Genomic DNA, 25,483 nt, shown 5'->3' on the forward strand with positions numbered 1-25,483 from the left:
TTCCAACAGTTCTTCCAATACTGCCTCTCTTTATGGAGCACAAGTTAATCTCATCCACTCAAAGCAAAAGAAGATGGTAAATTAATTCTAAAATAGACCCTCCCAAAGTTATATGTATGATTTTTGTATTAGCTGTAATCACCTAAGCCAGTGGTTTCTAAGCATTATTTTATTTACCCTGTATTCAAAGTAAATTTATATAGAAGCCCAATATATAAAATTGATAAAAGCAAAACTACTCTGGTTTTGGTGCTAAGATGAAAATCCATCTATATATTTTTTTTTTTTCCAGAGGTTCTACCACACATATTTGGAAATTCTGCAACATTTTATGGATAATCAAGAAGTGTTGATGATAGATTGGATTATTGGCTCCATTTCTCTCTCCCTGTTTATTATAGAAATATGCATCCATGCCCAATTTAGGCATAATTCTCTCTAGTAGGCAGAATGTATTTCCCTCTCTATTGCTCTTGAGCTTGGCCACGTGACTTGCTTTTGCCAATGAAATAGTAGCAAATGTGGCATGCAGAGACTTATTTAAAGACTACTGTATAATTTGGCTTGCATTCTTGTGCTCCTACCATTGCAATGAGAAGATCATGCTCTGAGTAGCTACCTGTCCTATGATAGGATATATGGAATACACCCTAACCTGACCTACAGATGAACCCAGCTAAACTAAATCAAGCTCAGCCAAGACCAGCCAAACTTCAGCTGACCCACAGACATGCACAGAGAGCATTATGGCAGTAAAAGCTGTCTAATATAGTAGTTGCATTGTAATTCACAAAATACTATTAAAAGAACAAAATAGAAGTCCAAAATATACCAAATTCCTCAGAGTTTAAAATGCTTCCATGAGAAGCAGTACCACATTGTAAAGGAGATGGCCTCCAGTGTCTGGCAGATGTGGTTATAGACAGAAATTACTAAGTCTTTGGACCTCAGTAATCACATCTAACATATGTACAAATGGTTTAGAAATTGTATATATAAAGAGTTTCGAGCATATAGACATTTAAATGGTAGTATTGTCAAAAACAAATAAATTAAAAAATGGTAGTATTGTTATATCACATCATACAATATATTAATCAAGTTAATGAATACATAGGAACTTCTTAAAAAACACTTTGAGAACAGAGATACCTTATATTTACCTCTATTTTATCCTCGCAGACTTACTATATATATATATATATATATATATATATATATAATGTATATATGTTATATATATATAACACCTAGTTGTCCCAACTAGGTGTTGGGACAAACCCAGAATATGCCCCAATGACTCAAGAGCCTTGCCCCTTCCTTATTTTTCTGAAAGTAATACTGGCAGAGGAAAGGGTCTAGTTTATTAGATGGTGATCCCACAGTTCTATTTGACAACAAACATTTAACTTTCCATTTCCTTATTGTTTAAGATTCTGAAGATGCCTGACATTTCTTGTCAAAAATTTACTCATCTATTATGTACCACTAAATGTGTGGTGTCCTACATTTGAACTCATCTTCTACAACACACAGAATCTGTTGACAAATGTCTCTTTTTTTTCCACAGCCTTTATAATATGATGACTCATTCCCTCGTGGGTGGTAGGTAACTGCCCTTGGTCACTAAGTGAATGATTTGGAAAGCCTCTGTGGCTGAACATATTTGAGCTAAATGATGCAGTGGGAAAGATGGGGTCACGGGAAGAGCATAGTGCTGCAGATTGTCAAATGGTGCATGGCAGGCATTAGGAATGTGGTGCAGCTGGAGAGGCAGTGAATACGTTACAGGTACTTACTGCAGCAATTAGAACAAGCAGAAATCCACACAGGTTCCCCTTGGATATTGGAATATGGTGTCGGTATTCTCAAAAATACAGATGGTGTTTCAATACACATAATAGCCTTAACTCTCACCATCTGGACCCAAAAGAGACTGCTTGCTTGGATTCCCTAATCCGTGACCGTGTTTTATTGCATGGGTAGCAATTAGAAGTGACATTTCTCCACTTCTTTGTGTTTTGTTTTGTTTTTTACTGATAATCTTAACATTCCTATTTTCTTTCTCTGAACTGCTCCCTCTAACCTTGTCACTTATAGCCTCTCTGCTCTGAGCTGATTAGGACACCTGATTCCAAGCAATTCTACTTTGCCCCTCATTCATCACATGTGAGCAAGTATGTAGTTGGGGAGTTTGAGTAGCACCCATTCATGCTCATAAATAATTTGGTTCTATCAATAAGCAAAAGAAGAAACATCTGGCATGAGCTTTTATGTTGTCTGTCGTGTATGACTTGAGAGGGAGGCACCTTTTTTGTGAGCTGCAGTAAAGATGGTACAAAGCAATCACTTAAGATACAATCCCATAGGAGTGGCAGGATAATTCTTTGAGATATTGATTTGTGTTTTGCCCTCCTGTCCATTTTAAGAGAGAAGCCAGGCCCCTATGCACATTCTTGCTTCAAGGGAGCTTCACGTTAGCAGGCTGATAGCGGAGGTTGCCTAGAAAAGGCACCCTTTTTACCCTACAGTTGAGTTTCTGGAAAAATTACTAGTGAACAATTTAAAGAGCAACAGGAAATAAAAGTGTTGGTTGAATTGTGTCCCCCAAAAAGATATATTGAAGTTCAAATCTGCAGTCCCTGTGAATGTGACCTAACTTGGAAATAGGATCTTTGTAGTAATCGAGTTAAGATGAGGTCATACCGGATTAGGACGAGCCTTAAATGCAGTGACTCACTAGCCACTTAGAAAAAAGCCATGTGAAGGCACAGAGACACACAGGGTGAATACCACAGGAAAAAAAGAGGCAAAACCTAAAATGATGCATCTGTGAGTTGAGGGATTGCCAGCAACCACCAGGAGAAGCTGGGGAAAAGCTGTGAAAAAGATCCTCCCTGAGAGTCTCCAGAAGGAACCAACCTTCGCTGACACCTTGATTACATACTTCTAGCCTCCAGAATTGTGAGAGAATAATTTGTTTTTGTTTTAAGCCACCCCATTTATGGCATCCCTAGGAAACTAACATAAAAATAAAGTCCCTGTGGGGTAAAAAGAGAATCCCCTGAGGCTGACATGAGGTCATGATTGAAATGAGAAAAAATCAAGAGGAAGAACTCTGGTAGCTCCATCACCTAGTTAATTCTGTGATAATGGGCAACTTACATAATTTCTCTAAGGTTCTTTTTCCTCCTCTACGAAGGAGAAAAGTTAATTTATTTGAACTACAACAATGCTCAATATACAATAGCTCTTATTCTTACAATCAGTGTCAACATCATTACTCCCACTTTGTGAAGTCATGGGAAGAGGGAACTGGCATCACAGCCAGGGCCCCAGCTGACCATGATACTGACCAAGCTGTGCTGTGCCTGAAATGGTGGACAGCTTTAACACAGCTAAGCCATGGACCCACCTTAGAAAAACATGTGGTCCCAAGTCAGCTGAAATGTGCTTCCCTATTAGGGAAGAGAATATTCCTCAGGCTGTGTGGTTGCTTCCCATCCAACCCTGTGGAGGTAAGAAGTCAAAGTAGCTGTAGGAGTTGAGACTGGAAAGATTTATTATAGCATATCGTTCTCATGATTGACTTCATTTTGCCCTAGATAGAGCAGCAAGGATTCACAAAGACAAGCAAAAATGAAAAGATACCTCATATTTTCAGCTCTGTATTTTTCTAGCACATTTGTTGTATTAATTCATACAGTTGTCCTGTATGAGTCTCTACAGGATCACGATTGATTAGGGAATGGTTTGAGATTTGATCTCTGAGTGGGCTCCTTATCTTAATGGAAAGGAAGCAGATCCACAGCTCATGACTGGGCCATACCCCTCTCAAGTCAGCCGTCTCATAAACGTGAGCCCCTGCAGGAAGTCTAAAGCCATCCCACCATCTCTGTAAAACTGTTCCATAAATCAGTGCATATTTTTATTGCCTTTGTAACTCAGATTAATGATCATTTAATACCATAATAGATGGTAAATACGTCACTGGCCTCATTTTGACCTCTATAGAGCAGCAAGGATGTACAGACGAGAAGAAGGTACCTCATATCTTCATGCAGAGTTAATCACTACTTGTTCCTATCTCTGTTTTTGTTGTTCTTTGATTATTTTTTAACCAGCACATTTATTTTTTTTCAAGTTTTTATTTAAATTCTAGTTAGTTGACATATAGTGTAATACTGGTTTCAGGAGTAGAATTTAGAGCTTCACCACTCACACACAACACTCATTGCTCATCACAACACGTGCCCTCCTCAATGCCCAACACCCATTTACCCCTCCCCCACCCACCTCCCCTCCAGCAACCCTCAGTTTCTTCTCTATAGTTAAGAGTCTCTTATGGTTTGCCTCCCTCTCTTTCCCTTCTCCCCCTACATTCATCTGTTTTGCTTCTTAAATTCTACATATTTAACCAACACATTTAAAAGGGCAGAGGGCCTGTGGTTCCTTGGTTCTGGTTCTTAGACCTGAGACATAACCCTGCTAAGCATCATCTTACAAGTTCACTTTTTTCTTGGCCTATCTGTACTTCCAGAATGACTTGCAGTTAGATTGTCTAGCATGATCTGCATTTGGTTTTGACAGATGAACTCCATGGCCCAAGACCAAAATGTAATCATTCCACTGAGGGGAGGCAGGAATCTAACAAGACTGGGAGAAATATGGCTAATCTAATCACTGGCTGTTAAGGTTGGCAGGAAGTGGCATAGAAAGGTCATTTGCATGTGGTCAGGGGTAATGGGGATTAGAAGAGGCGTTGGGTTCCACAGTTACTGCACAAATGCCAAAATATTACAGGTAGATAACCCCTGGCCAGGACGAGTCTTAGAGGCAACATGTGGATTGAGGGATATACAATTATTATTGAATCCCAGTATTCTACCTAGTCTCACCTGCATCATGCCATTGTGCCTATTATGTGAAGAATCTATGATTTGGCGGGCAGCAGCTCATTAAGAAGAACCAAGCTATGTCCATCAACAAATGAATGGATAAAGAAGATATGGTATATATATACAATGGAATATTATGCAGCCATCAAAAAAATGAAATCTTGCCATTTGCAATAACGTGGATGGAACTAGAGGGTATTATGCTAAGTGAAATAAGTCAATCAGAGAAAGACATGTATCATATGATCTCACTGATTAGAGGAATTCTTAATCTCAGGAAACAAACTGAGGGTTGCTGGAGTGGTGGGTGTGGGAGGGATGGGGTGGCTGGGTGATGGACATTGAGGGGGTATGTGCTATGGTGAGCACTGTGAATTGTGTAAGACTAATGAATCACAAACCTATACCTCTGACACAAATAATACATTATATGTTAAAAAAAAAAAAGAAGAAGAAGAAGATAGTAGGAAGGGAAAAATGAAGAGGGGGAAATTGGAGGGGGAAATGAACCATGAGAGACTCCGGACTCTGAGAAACAAACTGAGGGTTCTAGAGGGGAGGGGGATGGGGAGATGGGTTAGCCTAGTGATGGGTATTCAAGAGGGCACGTATTGAATGGAGCACTGGATGTTATACACAAACAATGAATCATGGAACACTACATCAAAAACTAATGATATAATGTATGTTAATTAACATAATAAAATAAAATTTAAAAAGAAGAACCAAGCTAGCTTAATAAATAATATTTTGGAAGATATGTCATTCAATTATATAAAAGCATTTTTCATATCACCTAAAGTTACCTTCTTGAACCTTTGCAGGTGCAAATGATATTAGATTATACAGTGAGCACTCATTATTGACATAGATGGCTTATTTTTAGCAAAGTAGCTCCTAGAATACTTTACAGCACCTACACATAGAAAGAAGTCTACATCTTAAAAAATACACTGTCAATTTGAACATGCAATTGGGTAATGAACTCTGTTAAGAACTTACTGCAGAAAGCAGGACTGTACACTAAGAACTTTTCCTTGATGCTTTTATGTAGACCATTTTAACGAATGAATTCTCCCCAAAGATGTCTTTATTAATATTTAAAACATGAAATATTTCAAATCATTTACCTGTTATGCTTGGCTAATGGCTTTTGGGAAATTTGATGCTTAGACCATTTTATTTCATGGGAGGAGACTGCACTCTTAGAAATATTTAGAATGTGATACTTTATACCCCGACCTCCATATACAATATCATAATATATAAAGATCTAGTCAGGAAAAGCTAAATACAAATGGCAAACAATATCACAAAGCAAAATCAACTGAATTTATTTAAAGTCATATTGGTTTTCTCCTCTTAAGATTTCTTAGATCCAGTTGATCATTTTCAAAATGTTGCAAGTACATGGGAAATGAGATCCCAGAAAACAATGACTCTATGTATTTTTTAGCATTATTTTCAGTAATCCACACCCTGCAATAAACCTCATCCTCATAAACAGTGACACATAGCAAATATTAGGTCTTCTGGACTGCAGTTGTATAGCTTAGGCAAAAACACATTTCAAAAATACATATGGATTTAGTCTGTTCCCTTTGTCTGCCTTGGAACATTCTATAAAGACTAAATTCTAAAGATGTCTGTCCCATCCTTCTCTGAAATGAAAATCGAGCTCATAAAAGAGAATCCAACTTAATTTGCCATTTTCCCATTTTCACAAAACACATGTTGAGTTTTACTGTAGACACTTCTTACAGCTCCTCTTGACATTTCTAGATGCTCTGGGCCTTAGACATTCAGGAATGAGGTCAGATTCTCCTGGTTCTAATCCTCAGTGTTTGGCATCTTAAGACTTCAGTTCACTTCCATTTCTTTCAAGATTTCTAATTGAAGTGAAGTGAAGAACTTTGTAGTTAGAAAAAGTGTTCCCATTTAATTTTCACTCTATATGTTGTTAGAATAAAATCTAAGCTGCTGTAACAAAAACTTCTCAAAACATAGTAGTAGTTTAGATACATAGATATTTATTTCTCCAGGTTGTAACAGTTCAAGGGGGTCAGCCAACTCTGTTCCATAAAGTAATTTGGGGACCTAGACTGGTGCAGAAGTTCTTGTATTTCCATGAAGTGGCCTGCAAGGTTGCCCTGTTCATGGTCCTTTCTACTATGAAGATTAATATGAATCCAGTCCTGTCTGTCTAGTGCAAAGAAGGAAGGAGAGAGAGTCCAAGATTAGTAATTTTTTCTAAGGAATGAAGTTGAATTTGTATACATCACTTACATTCAGTTTTCACCGATGAAAAATTTATTCATGCACTTACACAACAGCTGCTTAGGAAGCAGTTAAATAGCTTTACAGGACAGCCATGTGGCCAAGGAGAGAAGAGATTGCTCAGAAACAACAAACAGTTGCATATCTAGAGGTTATGAATGATATGGTTCATTCTTAAACTTTTCCAAAATTGCCAATTGCAGAGGCCAGTTGTTAGTTTTTCTCATTGAGGGAGAGTGCTAGACAGTACCTCCATTACATCTTGACTGAATATAAAAAGAAACCACAGCTCATAAGAAAGTAAACCATAAATCTTGATACTGTTTTTACTCCTTCCCCATTCTGCATATCCTAAACCAAACAGAAATATGTCTAGTAGGACACAGTGTATCAAGTGCTATAAAATTATTTGGCTGGAAAAATTGACAGAAATTTCTTCTTCAAAGGCCATATTCTCACCTTGTAGGACTCAGTCGGCTTGCTCTTATTACTTGCTGAGCCCTGAGAGTTCTCCTAGCCCCAGTCAAAGAACTAAAGGAGGGTTAGTGCCTGTCTGGAGGACCTATGATATACATTATAAGTGAAAAATTTCAGACATATCAAAATAAATATGGGATACAAACAAAACTATCGCACTGAGGTTAATAGGAGATAAAAATTTTAGTATTTCACAGGAATAAGAGATACTGTCCTGGAGAGAAGAGAGAAAGCAATTTGGGCAGGTGGCTCAATATTTTTGGAGGGAATGAATATCAGTATGAGTTCAGTGCTGTTTGCCCTGGCTATCTCTATCAAGAATAGTACAAAAACCTGACAGGCATATTCTCAGGCCATCCAGCTAGAGACTCTTATTTATTCTACCTTCAAGTTTTAATTTTTAGCAATATCCATTATCTCATAATTGTCCCCTGTCAGCCATGGCCCTGGACCTTTAAATGTGGCCTGTACATATGGTAGTGTACCCAAAGTCCAACAATTGCATATATTTCATGTATTTGGTAAGGATCAACCTTAAGTTTAATTTCCAGATCAACTACTTCATGCTTGAATCTCTAGTCACTGGTGATGCTCTATAGCATCTTATTATCTGCCTCTGGCCCTTCTTCTTGGTTTGGCCATTGTAGACTTTTATCTCTGCATACCAGTGCATGTCTTCAGAAGGCCCAGACCTGAAGACGTTTCATTTGACAGACTACTCCCCATCAAAACATCTTTCTTCTTTCCTTCCCTTCAGGAAAATTGTATCCTGGCATTTTAGGTTATGCAAAGGCAAAACCGGGAGATGGAGATTCAGGAGGGATCCTGGAGATCTGATAGCAATTCACATTCAGTAAACAATCATAGTGTACTGCCCGCAAGCATAGTACACTGTCACGTAATACAAAGAAGTGGCATTCTTAGATGTTTGAGGAGCATATAGTCTAACTGGAGAGACAACAGAACTATTTAAAACACCTACAAAGTAAAATCAGTGTTTACCTGGTACTCACAAGAACAATGGAAATAAATTCACTGTAATTTAAAACAATAACTTCTTCCCACAACTATGAATAACTAAGTCAGAATTATATTTCGGGACCTGAATGATTCATATAATGTTGTGAATATCTTACTTCGGATGCATGAATGTATATAGCTTTACAACAGAATTAAACTTTCTGTGAGATGCAATTTTCCTTGGACATCCTATGACCTTCAGACAAAATAATATTTGCCTTACCCCTTTGTTGGCACTAAGTATTATAAATAAATATAACATGAAATAAAATGTTACATGTGCATAGCAGTTCACTAAAGATGTTGGTTTCTGTTCGATCTTTCTCAAACTTGTTAGTTTAAATAATAAGGGCAACATATTAAGCATGTGTTTAATTTCCATGAAGTTCAGCCTTTTAAACCCTGATTTCACCGAAAATATCTATGTCCCAATCCCAGGAATTTATGAATATGTTAGATTACATGGTAAATTGTGACCTCAAAATAAGGAGACTATCCTGGACTATCTGATGGGCCCAATGTAATTGCAAAGGTCACTGACTAGAGAAGAGGGAAGCAAATGAGTCAGAATCACAGAGATAGCATTCTGAGAAAGGTAGTGCCATTGCAGGCTGTGAGGAAGGAAGAGGGCTATGAGCCCAGGTTACAAGAGCAGTCTCCTACAGACTCCAGAGAAAAACACATTCCTGCCGATTACCTCAGCTTTTCACTTTCTACTTAATAGATACATGCAGTGTTTAAATATTATAGTATACAAATTAAAAAAAAAAAATCTCTGCTAACACCTTGATTTTAGCCCAGTGACCTATTTTGGAATTCTGACTTCCAAATTGTAAGATAATAAATTTGTGATTTTTTTTCTTTTTTTTTTTTTTTTTAGAGAAAGAAAGATTGCATGAACAGGGAAGGGGTGGGCTAAGAAAAGGCAGAGGGAGAGGAAGAGAATCTTAAGCAGGCTCCACACCCAGCATGGAGCCCCACAATGGGGCTTGATCTCACAACCCTAAGATCATGACCTGAGCCGAAATCAAAAGTCAGATGCTTAGACTATGTCACCCAGGCACCCCTAATTTGTGATTTTTTTTAAGCTATGAAGTTTGTGGTAATTTATTACAGCAGCAATATGAAACTATGTAGTAGAGTATTAAGGGAATATCCTTTGAAGTTAAATTACCTAGATTTAAATACTGGGTCAGCCATTATCTAGCTGTGTGACTTGGGAGTTACTCAGCTCTCCATGCTTCAGTTTTCTCATGTATAAAATAGGATAATAGGGCTTGTATAAGAATGAAACAAAGCACTTAAAACAGAGCCTGGCACAACCTGTTTTTAACAATGTTTGCTCTTTTTAATTATTGTTTTGTAATTATTATAAGGTCATTTGTTAAGATCAGCTATTTTACTCTTCCCACCTCCTATCCAGCTTTATCCACAAAGAATTTGAGAAGATGTTCAGAAAAGACAGATGAGGTCATTAACATAAGACAAATCCTGACTGCAGGAACAAAATAGAAATCTTATACTGAATGACCCCACCCTATTGTTATGGTTGGGCTCGTATCTCATAGAGAGACATGGACGCGTGTAACCAGAATGCACGAAAAACGACATGAGTCATTTGGAACAATGTACCATAAGGACGATGAGAACTATCAGCTAGATAGGACCAGGAACAAATTTCAGGGAGGTAGAGGTGATTAGAGTGGGCCTTAGGAAATTATCAGGATTTAAATAAGTAGAGAATGGAAAAGAAGGATATTTATAACAAAGAATCGGGCATAAGCAATAGGCCCTTACTATAGAATCCGTCAACTGAGCACCTGCTTGACATAGAGCTCAGCAAGCTTTCCCTTTTCCAAACAAAACTGCCCACATCACACTCCAGCCCACCTCTCAGATATCTTCCCAAATGTATGCTTAGTCATTCAGACTGACTCTCATTTAAATTCCTGTTCACTCTCCCCAGCTGTATATAAATATTTCCTCAGCTACAAGGCTTCCTGTTGAGTCCTGCTCCTCCTAGGCATGCTTGCCTTGAAAGATTGAATACTTGTCCACCTAGAGAAATCAATCAACTTTGCTGTATCCCTCAGCTCAGAAAAGTAGACTGCCTCAAACCTTGTAGTAAGTCCCTTCAGCCATAATTTTCCAACCCTTCAACTATAATTCTTATAAAAGAAGGGGCAACATCTTTCCAGACTTAGTAGTTGTGATAAAATATACTCCTCTCCAGATTGCTGAGATCTCCTTTTAAAATGTGAAAGAATGGCTTCTGAATGCAGAAACCTTGATCCTTTAAACTTTAAAAAAACTAACTATAATAAACTATGCCCAACATGTGGAATATGGAATATGATTTATCTACCTTCCAAAATATTAGGCCTTCTTCTTGGTAGTTGGATTAAGTATAGCCTCGCTTTCAGAAAATTTCAGAGTGATCAGTCTGAGGTCTGTAATACATATAATAAGAAGATGTGAAATATTTAAACTTAGCCTCTAAATGAGCTAGCAGTGGTAGGTCTTAATGTTTATTTTACTCTTGCCAAGGAAAAAGGAACACACACACACAAAGGAGAGAGTAGTTTCAGAAGGTCCTGCCTGAAGCTTCACAATCAATTTATTTATTCAACAAATATTCCTTGAGCACTTACTTCAATAGAATTAGAACTACAAAAAGTAGAAAAATGGAAAACCATTCATCCTTACACACACACACACACGCATACACATCATGAACTCTCGATCTCGTCGGGAGATAAAACTATGAACAGTGAGAGCAGACAGGTGCAAGATCAGAGCTAGGACAAGTAGGGACAAGTATGGACATTGGAGAAAGGTACTTTGAGGTACTAGGGAACCAAATTTTTTTTCAGAAGATGTAATAATTCACTATTTTTGTGGAAGGGGGATTTTTGGCCCTTCATATTTTCCCCTCTGCCCATAAGGAGGAGGGAACTCTATGCCCAAACTTCTGTCTTTCTTTAGCCATGTCTTGTCAACTTTATAAGAAAGGAGCTATTAACTTTATTAGTCAAATCCCAAAATACTCACTGGAACCTACTTTCTAGTGGGGCAGTTCCTGAGTTGTAAAGGGCCTAAGGCCACGCACTCGTAGCCTCTTCCTCCATTTCCTTCCCTTCACTTCCCGCTCCTGTGAGGTGAGCATGGAGACATAGCCGCTTTCATCCAAACAGCTATTCTGGTTCTTCAGATATTCTCGATTCCAGAAATGGAGTGGGAAACCCCTTTTATTCTTGACCTGAATCATATGCTATGTCACAGCTCACCAGAGATGATGGACAATGGGAACAATAGAGGGTACTTTCCTAGCAACCAAAATAATCATATTTCCCCATTTGCCCATAATTCCTTGTTCCCTCACTTTCTAATAGGGACCTTCAAGGAGGAGGATGAGTAGGTGTTTGGATTCAGAGACCAAAACCACCCAAAATCCCATTGTCAAAAACAGCTTGAGCTGAGTCTTAAACGGTAAGTGGGATTTTCTAAGCAAGGGGTAGGAGGTGGGGGGTGGGAGGTAGCTGGAACAGGCGGCATAAGGAGAGCATTTGAGAGCAGAGCAAACAGCATCAGCAAAATTGTGCTACAACCATAGAGTACATGGAAGAGAAGAAGAGATGGTAAAGCTCAGTAGGTCTGAGTGCAGGTCAAGAAAACCCTGATTGTCATGACAATATGTTTAGATTTTATTCTACAGGCTATAGGAAGCCAACTGAAGGACTTTAAGCCAAAGAATAGCGTACTAAAGTGGTCTCTTGGAAAAGTGTCTTCGAAGGTAGTATGGATAATCAAGAGGAGAAAATGAGAGCAGCTAGGAAATAATAGTGATAATCTAGGTAAAAGATAGCAGTTGTGCTAGCTATAGCTGAATGTTTGTGTCCCCCCAAAAGTCATGGGTTGGAGCCCCTAATGCCTAATGTGATGATATCTGGAGGTGAAGTCTTTACGAAGGAATTGAGTCATGAGGACGGAGTCTTCATGAATAGAATTAATGCTTTTATGAGAACAGACATGAGAGGGGCGCCTGGGTGGCTCAGTCTTAAGCGTCTGCCTTCGGCTCAGGTCATGATCCCAGGGTCCTGGGATCGAGACCCGTGTCAAGTTCCCTGCTCGGCGGGAAGCCTGCTTCGCCCTCTCCCTCTCCCCCTGTTTGTGTTCCCTCTCTCATTGTCTCTCTCTGTCAAATAAATAAATAAAATCTTCTGTGTGAGGATATAGCAAGAAAATAACTGTTTGCAAGCCAGAAGGAGAGTTCTCACCAGGAACTAAATCAGCCAGCATCTTGATCTTGGACTTGCCAGCTTCTAGAACTGTGAGATAAATTTCTGTTGTTTAAGCTACCCAGTTGATGGTACTTGTTATAGCAGCCTGAGCAGACTAAGACAAGTGGCAAGGGAGGGAAGAATGTTTTGAGTCTGATATGTGATAGAGACCACTCACCTAGGTACTTCGTACCCATTCATTTTTTATTCCAACCAATAACTGTGAGGATAGATTTATGATCTCATTTTGTCGTAAAATGAGAGATCCAGGATTACAACAATCCAAACACCTCATTTCAACTCTTATTCTCTTTTCACACTGAACTGTCGTTCATGACAGAGGGGAATGAGAAAATAATATAGACAAAAGAGAAACTAGGAAGTCAAATAATGGAAAAACTAATTAGAGGTGGTGGAGAGCGAAGGATAAGAGAGAAGCCATTTGATACGCAATTGAGACAATAAAGTGAATGCACGTTCTCATGGAAAAAACAAGTGGAGATGCCCAGTGTAGTTGAATGTTCACATAAACACCAGCACAGAATGACATTGTCCAAGGAAAAGCAGACAGAATGAGATGAAAATAAAAACATATGCCTATTGGGGACCGCTCAGGAGACAGAAACTACACCAGTTGTTTGTTTAACAGAGAAAGGTTAATATAAGGATTCTTAAATTAGTATTGAAGAACTAAAAATGTTGAAATGGTAATGGTAATATGAACGTAGCAACAGCGCAGCTACTAGCCCTAGGGCTAGAGAACAGGAGAAGTGGAGATTATTAAAACTTAGAAGCTTCAAGAAGGGGTCCTGAGGAACTGCTTCTCAGACCCCTGAGGAGGGGTGTGTTGAGTGTCCCCAAGATTACCCTCACCCTCGATTCACTGGAAGGACTCACAGGCTCAGAAAAGCTGTTATACTCAGGGTTATGATTTATTAGAGCAAAATGATACAGATCAAAATCAGCAAAGGAAAAAGATGCATAGACGGAAGTCCCCAAGAAACTGGGCACGTTTCCAGGTGTCCCCTCTGAGTGGAGTCCGACCGATGCACTCAATTCTCCCAGAAATATGTGACATTAAAAGCCATCTGTGAAGTGTTGACAACTGGAGAAACTCACCCCAGCCATGGGGTTTTGGGGTTATTGATTATTGGGTTTTTATTGGGGGGGGGAGGTGTCTTTGGTAGGTTGAATAATACTCGCTAAAGAGTTATGTCCAAGTCCTAATTCTTTGTACTTGTGAATGTGACCTTATTTGGAAATAGGGTCTTTGCAGATGTTACTAAATTAAGGCTCCCAAGATAATATCATATTGGAATTAGGATAGGTCCTACACTCAGGGACTGGTGTCATTCTAACAGAGGAGGAGGCACAGAGACAAGGGAAGAAGGCCATGTGAAGATGGAGGCAGAGATCGGAGTTATACTGCCACAAACTAAGGAATGCCAGGAACCACCAGGAGTTGGAAGAGATGAGGAAGAATTCTTCCCTAGGGCCTTTAGAGGGAGCATAGCCCTGTCAACACCTTGATTTCAGACTTTTGGCCTCCAGAACTGTGAGAGAGTCAATTTCTGTTGTATTAAACCACCTGGTTTGTGGTAATTGTTTTCAACAGCCTCAGGAAACTAATACAGATTTTGGCACCAAGAAGTGGGGTGCTACTGTGCCAAATACCTAAGAATGTGGAAGTGGCTTTGGAGTATGGTAATGGATAAAGTCTGGAAGAATTTTGAGGTACATGATTTAAAGTAAACACTGCTTTGAAGAGAAAGTTGGTGGAAATAAGTATATTAAAGGTGATTCTATCTAGAATTCAGAAAGAAGTAAGGAGCATATAAAGCTTTTATCATGTTGAAAGAAAACATATGTGGTCATGAACATAATGTTGCTAGAAGTAGGAACATCAAAGTTGTTTCTGGTGAGATCTCAGAAGGAAAGGGGGAAACATGATGTTGGAAAATGGAGGAAAGGTGATTCTTGTTTACAAAGTGGCAAAAATATAGCTGACTTGTGTTCTTTTGTTATGTGAAGGGGGAACTGAGAAGCAAGGAACTTGGGTATTTAGCTGAGTAAATGTCCAACAAAGTGTTGAAGACACAGCCTGATTCCTCCTTGCTACTTACAGTAGAATGCAAGATGAGAAAGATAAATTGAGGAAGGAACTGCTAAGCAAAAAGGAACCAGCACTAGATTTGGAAAATTCTCATCCTGTCCAGATTGCACAAGATGCTAAAAAGTATCCTGGGAGAGAGGACCAAGGGTGTGGCTGGACATACTTCTGCTTAAGAGATTAGATATGTGACTCAGGGATCCAGTCAACCAACTGAACAGAAGCCAGGAATAGAGATGGGGTCATCTAGGAAAGATCTGTCTAATGTTGTGGATCCTCTGCTACACATGGGGGGATTTTGCGACAGGATTTTGAGAATCCCATATCACCCAAACAGTTTCAGCTTGGAATGAAGGAAACAGAAATGAGATGAAAGGTTATCAGATTTCCAGAATTCTACAGGGGAAACAGGCTGATAAATCTGCTCAGTTGCAAACCTGTGCTATCCTTCAAGAAAATAATAGAATGAGTCGAAGGACAAGGTCACCATTGGTGAGGGGTGCTGCCATAGGCCTGAGAGCAGAGTTACCCTTTCCTGCACAAGGGGATCTTCTTTGGTTACTGCTGGTGTCTTTAAGTCAAAGAAGAGTTCCAGTTGATGTTAGAATCCCAAAGGGGCATATGTAGGCTATTGTGTTAGTTTCTATTACTGTGTAACAAATTTAGCAGCTTAGGGGCACCTGGGTGGCTCAGATGGTTAAGGGTCTGCCTTTGGCTCAGGTCATGATCTCCGGGTCCTGGGATCGAGCCCCACGATGGGCTCCCAGCTCAGCAGGGAGTCTGCTTCTCCCTCTCCCTCTGCCTCTGCCTCTCCCCCTGCTTGTACTCTCTCTCTCAAATAGATAATAAATAAATCTTAAGAAAAAAAAAATTTAGCAGCTTAAATCAGCACCCATTTATTAGCTTACATTTCTGTGGATCCAAAGTATCTGCTCAAAAAGCTGAAAATGAGATATTGGCCAGCACTGCTGTCCCATCTGAGGGGACAGTTCAAGTTCAAGTTCACTGGTTGCTGATGGAAATCAGTTCCTTGCAGTCTGAGACCGTTCCCTGGCCCCTTGCTGGCTCTCATATCAACTTGAAGCCATTCTTAGCTCCAACAGACTGCCCTTATTCTTTGTCATGTGTCCACTTTCATCTGCAAAATCATAACAAAGAATCATTATTGCATTGAATCTTTCCTAGTTTCTAATCTCTTTTGTCCAGGAAAGACCACATCTTTCTTTTTCAGAGGCTTCCCTGATTAAGCCAGGCCCACCAAGGATATTTTCCCTATCCCAAGCACAACTGATTGGGGGTCTTAAATACATTTTTAAAAGCCCTTCACAGCAGCACCTAGATTATTGTTTACTTGAATAACTGGGAGAAAATATGCGTACTTTAAGGGCTGGGAATTTAAAGGCCAACTTAAAATTCTGCCTCCCACACGAAAGTGTTAGAATAACTGCAAATGCTACTGTTTGAAGGAACCACCACCACTAAGTGAGGAAGGTAGATTGCTGGGAGACCCTGAGAAGCACAAGAAAACAGGAAGCAAGAAAGCAGAGGAATCAAACAGAAAAAAGGAGGCTTCCAACCAACCTGCCTCCAGCCTTCCAACCTCCCCAAGTACGCTCTATTAGCAAAGCCTACTATGGATCCCCTGGCAAAGGGGCAAATAACTGTGGCTTGCAGTGTCCTGACCCCAGCAGGATAGAGTAGGGTAGGTTTGAAAGGCAAGAGTTTAATAGTGTAATAACTCCCGGATGGTACCCCAGGGAGCATCAGCATTATTGGTCAGGTTGGAGAGGCAATGCCAGACAGGAGGACAGGATGTGCATGGGCTGGGTGTGAAAGGAATGTTCGTCACAGTGTCAAAGCAACATTCAGAGAGCTAGAGCAAGAACCAAGGTGATTGGGGGAATCACTGTTCTGCAAACATAATCAAGACCCAGATGTGTTATTTTAACTATTTTTCTATTTCTAAAATGATCTGAAGTAACCCTAATTATCATATAAAAATGGAAATAATTTGATATGCTTTCCTTAGGTTTCCCACACAACTTCAGGGTAGAAGGATAACGTGTTAGTTGATGTTTCCATGTGAAACACTCAAAGGAGACTGACATCCTCTGACTAATCTGTACAAAACTAAAGGGGAATATAAAAAGTTGACAAAGATTAAAAGTCACTAGAAGCAGAAAGAGACATTCATTCCCAAATTCATGGAGCATACTTTTTTGGAGGATGACAAATTGCCTTTAATTTTTGTTATTTTATGTAACAGTTTAAGGCAATAGTTTTTGAAGTACAGACAAATTGTAATTTACAGAGGTTAATATACTTCCAGAAAACAATCAAAGCAGACAGAGGAGAGGTGAGAAAGAAATTGAGAGATCTGGGATTATATCTAGGGAAGAGTACCACCTTTTAACATTTCTACTTACTCAATTTTTTAATTATACGCTTAAACAACCTATAATAAAAGCACAAAAGTAAGAAAAAGCTTTGCAGAGCTTACTTGTAATTCCAGAAATTAAATTTTAAAATGTGCATATCTTGATGGTGTTACATTTACCTGGAGCTTAATGAATTCCTATTCTCAGGAACTTTTGGACACATGCAAGTAGAAACTCAAATTTATATCCACTTAATTCTCTTCTAAATTGAAGAAGAGATAATTTTATTAGGTAGCAATGTGATCTGTAATTATTTAATCTGCCTTGTTCAGGGTCAGGTGCTATGCGGGTTAAAACCCACCATTAGATAACTGATTAGGAAGAAAACTGTTAGAAGCAAAGTCAACAATGAAATCAGCAACAGACTAATCAATAATGTGATTAACATCCTAGATTTCTAGGAGATTGTTAGAAAATAAGAAATTAAAAATAACCATACTGCATCTCTGATCTGGTTGCCCCCATCAGCTTGCTTCCCTTTCACATAGGAATTAAGCCCCGCCACAGTGGCATCCCTTTTCTTTCCAAATATACCGCAGGGCTTTTGCATCTGCTGTTAAAATGCCTGGAACTCCCTTAATTCAGTGCTCTATGTAAATGTCACTTGTATGCATCGAGCTTGCTTGATAATCCTAGATAAAATAGTTGCCCCAGCCCCATGACTATGCCCACCATCATTCTTTATTGCTTCACAGGCTTTGTTTTTCTTCGCAGGGGTATTCACTCACCAACCGCACAGCACAGGTTTGTTTATTCATCTGTCTTTCTCTTCATTTTAGAATGAAAGGTCTGAGAGGGTAGAAATTTTTCATGTTTAGCTTATTGTTATATCCTTAGAACCTAAAACAATGACCCTGAGAAGCCTCTCCAAAAATATTTGTTGAAAATTGTCCTCCTAATCTCATCATTATTATTTTGGTCCATTTCAGTCTTTGTATTTCCCCAAGAACAAATTTAACATCTTGATGATTATAATGAGGATAGCTCACACTCATTAAGGTCTTGCCATGGACAAAGCACTGGGTGAAGTACTTTGTAAATCTCACTCCCTGTGAAGTCTCTGTCTCCATTGTATAGATAAGAAAACACTGCCGGAGAGAGAGAGATTCGCTTGCCCAGCATAATTCCAGCTTGCAAAAGACCAAGCCAGGATCTCCTTCTAGTTGTGTCTGGTTATCAACACTTACTTTGGACACTCTTGTCACTGCGTTGAATTCTAAAATAAACATGCACAAATTCTGCCATTTTCATGTCACTTTAAGGCTGCATGCTACCCTACAGGTCTAAGTCTATATGGCACCTTTCTGTAATTTGAAAGGAGTACCCTCTAGGCAGACCAATTAGGAAAGGATGCCTCCACTGGGCAGCCCAGCCCTAGAAGTGGAAAATACCTCCGTGCAAAGGAAAAGTTTCATGGATGAATTTAGAGGTTATGATGCTAAGTGAAATAAGGCAAACAAAGACAGACAAATACCATATGATTTCACTTATACGTGGAATCTGAAAAAACAAAGCAAATGAACAAACAAAAAAACAGATTCATAAATCCAGAGAACAAACTGGTGGTTGCCAGAGGAGTGGGGGGGGTACGCGAAATATGTGAAGGGGATTTTTTTTAAAGATTTTATTTATTTATTTGAGAGAGAGAGTATGAGCAGAGGAGCAGAGGAAGAGGGAGAAGCAGGCTCCCGCTGAGCAGGGACCTGGGATCATGACCTGAGCCAAAGGTAGAAGAAGCTCAACCCACTGAGCCACCTAGGCGCCCCAGTGAAGGGGATTAAGAGGTACAATATTCTAGTTATAAAATACATCAAGTCACAGGGATGAAAAGTACAGCATAGGGAATATAGTCAATAATACTGTAATAATATTTTATGGTAACAGACGGTTACTACACTTAATGCAGCAAGCATTGTGTAATGTGTAGAATTTGCCATATCACTATATCATACACTCTGCTGTCCTATATTTACCTTTCTGTTTTTGTTGTTGTTGTTGTTTTGTTGTTTTCCTTGACCATCCTAAGCATGCTCCCACCTCAGGGCCTGTTCATTTGCCGCTCCCTTTGGTTGGGAAATTTCTTTCCACAGATATTCTTGTAACTCACTGGGCTCTGTACAAGTGCTGCTTCCCAAAGAAAACTCTGACTGTCCTCTGTAAAAGTAATAAAACAATTATTTTTTGTCTTATGCTGCTACATTTTCCTTCATATCAATCACTACTATTGACTTGATATTATATATCAAGTATGTATTTATTTTATTCTTTTATGAGAGCCATCCCCAAATTGTTTTATAAATGAGGACCCAGTTCCATAATTTGCTTTCTGAACTGAAGTCATCTTATCTATATGGTTGTCTGTGAAGGGATTTGGCCTTCAATTACTGCCAGTACATCATCTGTGTTGTAAGTTGACCTCAATTCTTTACTCATTAACCTAGGACAGCTGAAATAAAACAAATAATGGCCTTGTGATCATAAATGTAATACGTTTGAATATAAGATAGATATGTATCTATTGTAGAACATGCTTATATTAAATTTTAATATCAATATGGAAACAAAATTTTTTTTCGTAAAGATTTTATTTATTTGAGAGAGAGTGAGATAGAGCATGAGAGGGGGGAGGGTCAGAGGGAGAAGCAGACTCCCTGCTGAGCAGGGAGCCCGATGCGGGACTCAGTCCCGGGACTCCAGGATCATGACCTGAGACAAAAGCAGCCGCTTAACCGACTGAGCCACCCAGGTGCCCCGAAACAAAAAACTTTAAGATGCTAATCAATAAGTTTTGAAACCTCTACTCCTTCAGTCTCTCAACAAAAATGTAGAATGAAGAATGAGAAAACAAATGACTAGAACATAGTAAGTGAACAATAAATGTGAATCCTTGACTTTGTTCTCTATAGACCCATATGCCCACCCACACATGTCATAATATATACTTACATTTCATTTATCATAGATTATATTTCAAGAAAGTTTGGCTCTTTTGCATCAGTGATTACAAACTATGATTAAAATAAATGAATAAAAACAGAAATATTGTCAGTAAGCTCTTTTTATTTCTTAGTATTTATACTAAAGTAACCAATTCTATAATTTTCAATTAGGCAACTGCTAACATCTTTAATTTACTGCTTCTAGGTTTTTCGAGTGAGAACACAAAACTAGGTCATTTGGAATCTCATGAAATCCATTTTTTATTTCTTATAGTGGAAGGCCTTTAAATTTCATTTGAAGTAAATTAAAAGCTAGAAAAATATCTGACAAATAATTTTCTGCATAGCATATATTTGTATACAGTGTACTTAAAAAGATAAAAACTCACATTTTTTACAATTTTATAACTATGACAAAGGTGATCAGAATCTTTTTTTTTCTTTTTTAGATATAATGTAGCCCTTTCTTAGGGTTTCAAATTATAGAAAAAAATATGCAGAATTAAAAACATTTGAGAAAATTTCTGGAAAAATAGCAAGTATTCTTCAAGAGCTCAAAAATGTTTTGCAGCTGGTGATAGACATTTAAATGATATTATTTATCACATATTTCCTGTAATCAAAATCTCTTTGATTAATGATTCTGAAATAAATGCCAATTAGTCAATACTTCCATGATCTTTTAATTATTAAGAGCTAAAATGAATTTATGACCTCTGGTGCATCTAGTATACTTTGTAATTTTCTGTACTTTTTCTGTAATTCTAATGCATTTCTGTAATTCTCATGCATTTACAAACATGAATTATAAAGAGGTAACTTGGGGGAAAAGAAAAGAGATAAAGGGAAAGAAGCAAGGTTCATGGTAGAATATAATTACCAAATCTTCATTTACTTCTTAGATTAAAATTTATTCTCCTGCCTTCAGTTATTACATCAAATCTCTATGAGAATTTTCCCTTTGCACATGAAGTAGATATCCATGTTATAGTATTGCTCATGTCATGAATAGTAAAGCCAAACTTAGAAATTCTGTCTTGGTAGACCAGAGTTGAAATCTATTATAGCAAATATTGTACAGGAGCTGAGACAAATACCTACAGATTAAAATAGAAGGTCTTGGACTCTGTACTGCAGATATAAGTCAAACCAGATATTTATCTCTTCTTTAGCAAGAATAATACAACCTTTTGTTTCTGAATGAAAAGGTAAATTAGAACTGCATTCCAATCCTCTAGACAGCCAGTAAATAAACATCTTATTTTAATGATTGAGGATTATACATGCGTTATATTTAATATATCTTATATGTCATATATATTACTTCTTTTACATATATGCATTATGTAGTTACTATATATTAAATTTCTATAATGTGAGATACTCAAAAACACAGTGGTTTAAAAGTGACAGATACTTATTTCTCTCTCACATGGTAGTCCAGAGATGTGCAGAGCTGTCAGAGTAGCTTAGTTCCACAGGGTTATTCAGGGACACAGCCCCTCTATCTTGTGGCTCCACCATCATCATCATGGACATTGTCTTTACTTGCAAAGTGGAAACTGACCATCTCCACATTTCCATTCTACCCTATGCGAAAGGAGAAAAGAAGGTCAAGGAGAAAAGCTCCATCTCCTTTAAGCAGATTCACTAGGAGTTGTAGGCATCACTTACACATGCACATACTAAATGCTGTCACAAGTCTCACCTAGTTGCAAAGCAGACTAGGAAATGTCTGTAGCTGGGTGACCATGTGTCTGTTACAACTCACACAATCCTATTATTAAATGGAGAATGCAGACTGTTGATCTGTCTACTATATACAAAAGCATATAGTATATATAAACATGTACATATATATACACATATATATTCTATACATGTATAATTCCATTAACATGAAATATATGAGTGTATATATACAGAGAATATACATATGTATATGTATGTACAAGTATTTGTGTACATGTATATGTATGTGTAGATGTGTACATATACATGTGTATGTATATACATACATATATCCCAGATCAAACTCAAAATCAGCCAGTAAGATGCAATAAAACCTTCAACTACTTAGAAAAATATAACCAGCTTTGAATAAAAAGCCATACATTCTATACTAAATGCAGAAAGTATGGATTTCATTCTAAAAACATGTCTTAAAGTCTTAAATTGCAAGTAAGAAAGGTTGAGAGGTAGGACATAAAATCCATGAGGGGCCAAACATATTCTACACCATTCATTCGAGCTGCCTTTCATTGAGCTGCATGGTAGGGGGAAGAGCTTTGAATTTTTTCTTACTGAAGCATGTAACACCAACACTGGGATTTTGTGAGGGTTAATTAGAACTTATCTACAAAATACATGAATATATATATAAAGTGTATTTATCTAACACAATGCCTGTCATACGCCAGGTATCTTATAAATTATAAAGACTATCACATGTGTTACTTTAAACAAGGATTTATTTAAGAATTGCATTACCAGTCATTGGTATTTGGTGATGAAGCACAGACAAACTGAACATCTCAGTACTCAAGGAGAACTCAGCTCATTTAGGGATACTACAACTTTAAGGATAAAGCTAATCAGGAAGACAAATAATTTTAATAACATGTAATAAAAATGGCAATAAATTTAAACTCATGATGACATGTGGTCTCAAAGTTTCCCATTCATAAAAATTGTGTTTGTGTGTGTGTGGAGGGGGGCTGTGGGAGGATGTGTAAATTCCACTGACTCTATCAGTACTATACTTTTAAAATACTTATTTGAATTTTTTTATTTTTACATTTATAATGAGAAAGTAAAAGTACTAATATTAGTAGTAATAGAGTCAAAGATTAAAATTATCAAGCAAATGATCAAGATCACTAAATTTAGCCTTAATCAGATACTCATTGTGCCATATTAGTTCACTCTGTGCTAACTATAAAAGAAAATAACAAATTTAAAGATACATATTAAGGGGCACCTAGGTGGCTCAGTCGGTTAAGCGTCTGCCTCTTGATTTCGGCTCAGGTCATAATCTCAGGGTTGTAAGATTAAGCCCCATGTCAGGCTCTGTGCTGGGCATGGAGCCTGCTTAAGATTCTCTCCTTCTCCCTCCACCCCTCCCCTTATACTAATAATAATACATAAACTAATAATATACATATACTAATAATATATGTATTAAATGCTGGATATACAGCATCAAAAATAGTGGCTAAAACATGAGTTCTCACAGTGAAGGACAAACAGATGTGGTCCCAAAATGGAAGGGTCCTAATGGAGAAAATATAGAAAAAGTAAATTTATAAAAATCAGCATTAAAATATTCCCACTATACAAATTAAAAAGAAAGTTCAGTTTCATAGAAATTTAATAGAAATACAGCATATGACGAATGCTCTATACCAAGAAGTAAAATTCAACATTTCCTGCCCAGATTTTCAGAAGTTAATAAACTGCTCTTGAATCAGCATCAAAATCACCTGCTCTATCTCCTGCAAAAGTTCCTTCTAAATTCCTTGCAAAATCATCATCAGCAAATCTTGCTGCCATACATTAAAATCAGTTTCTTCTGTCTACTAAGAAAGCTAAGAGAAGTAAATTTAGCTCTAAGAAAGTTTTCAAGAAAGCTAAAAGAACTATACCTTGTGGCCTAAACCACAGGGTAAAAAGTTGTTTTTGACAGTAATTTTCATTGTGTATATTCAACTTTTAGTCTAACTTATTATATTAAAATTATATAATACTCCGTATTTAACCAACCCTGATCACAATAACTAGGTATTTTACTGTATAGCTATTGGGAAATGGAAGTGTTCTTACTTTTCAATTCTTGTATATTTTACTTTTATTGATACTTTTTACATTAAAGAAGTAAATGTTTTTTATGAATGTAAATAAGTATATCCATGTTTTCAATGAAAAGTTATTGAGTTCTAGGTGAACCAGCATTAGATACTAACTAGCATTAGACCCCAGGGGTTGAGGGATGAATCTTACATAGTTCCAGGTTTCAAGGAGTTAAGAATGGTGGTGTGAGATAATCAAGAAACAATAAAACTTAGAATAAGGAGAACTGACATCTACATGGCTGAGGAGTCCAGCTCCAGGCCAAAATCCTGTGTGCCTGGGGGTAAGCTGCCCTCTGGACACCAGACTTTGATACAGGGACCTTGCCTTGCAGTCTCTAGATGGGAGTTGTAGTCAAGAATTCAGGCTCTGTGGATAGCTGCATTCCTGGCCCAGGAGACTCCATCCCATGGCCTACTTAATTTGAGGCCCTTACAGCCAACTCTTTAGATGTCTCTACTGAGACCACCTTATTTGGGGGCCTTCAAGAACACTTTTCTTCACTGACTCAGTCTTAAGTACTTCCCTTCCCTCTTTCCATGCTCCCTCCTCAGTGAAATGACCCTCTCCTGCCCCTCTCTCTGTTCTGTTACTTCTGACCCTTACTCCATCTGACACTGTTCTGTGTGAGAAAACAAAAGGGAACTGCCATTTTTAGTCTCTTGCTTGTACTATTACAATTCGGTGATTACAGTTTTGATTGTGACTTTCATTTTGGCTGTCTTAACCAACCACCTAAACAGCTGGCAACTCAGCTCTCTTTGGCTCAGCTCTTGACAGCTTGATGCTTTGTTTTCTACAGACCCTTTACATGTGTTAAGGAATCTCATCTTTACAACCACAACAGAGAAGTAAATTAGGCACAGCAAGATTAAGTGGCTCCCCGGAGATCACCCAGCCCAGCTGACAAGAGTCTGAGCCAGGGTAGAATTTCAAGCAGGTGGGCTCCAGGGCCAACACTCTAAACGGTTAAGCTCCACAATGGACAGCCATTCAAGAGAGTGATGGGGGCCATTAAGAAAATATAACAAGAAGCAAGCAACATTACAGAGAGTGGCCAAGGAAGGGCTCTCTGAGTATGTGACTTTTGACTAACACATGGATAACATGAATAAACTCAGGCTGAAAAGGTGAGCAGTAGGTGTTACATGCAACTAACGAATCAGTGAACACTGCAAAAACTGACGTACTATAC

General features: G+C 38.1%; 1 long non-coding RNA gene across 3 annotated transcripts in view; it reads left to right on the top strand.

The window, feature by feature from the left end:
• Positions 1-25,483, top strand: part of LOC113922728 — a 78,449-nt gene that overhangs the window by 20,403 nt on the left and 32,563 nt on the right. The window contains exons 1-2 of one of the 3 annotated variants that reach the window (XR_003520049.2): positions 3,383-3,518; positions 12,065-12,161. The exons of 1 other annotated variant lie outside the window; for it this stretch is intronic. This is a non-coding gene — a long non-coding RNA (uncharacterized LOC113922728). Of the gene's footprint in view, positions 1-3,382; positions 3,519-12,064; positions 12,162-25,483 lie in introns of those variants that run through there. One more of the 3 variants, XR_003520051.2, reaches the window with a different exon arrangement.

This window comes from Zalophus californianus, chromosome 9 (genome assembly GCF_009762305.2).
Source record: "Zalophus californianus isolate mZalCal1 chromosome 9, mZalCal1.pri.v2, whole genome shotgun sequence".
Classification (NCBI taxonomy): Eukaryota; Metazoa; Chordata; class Mammalia; order Carnivora; family Otariidae; genus Zalophus; species Zalophus californianus.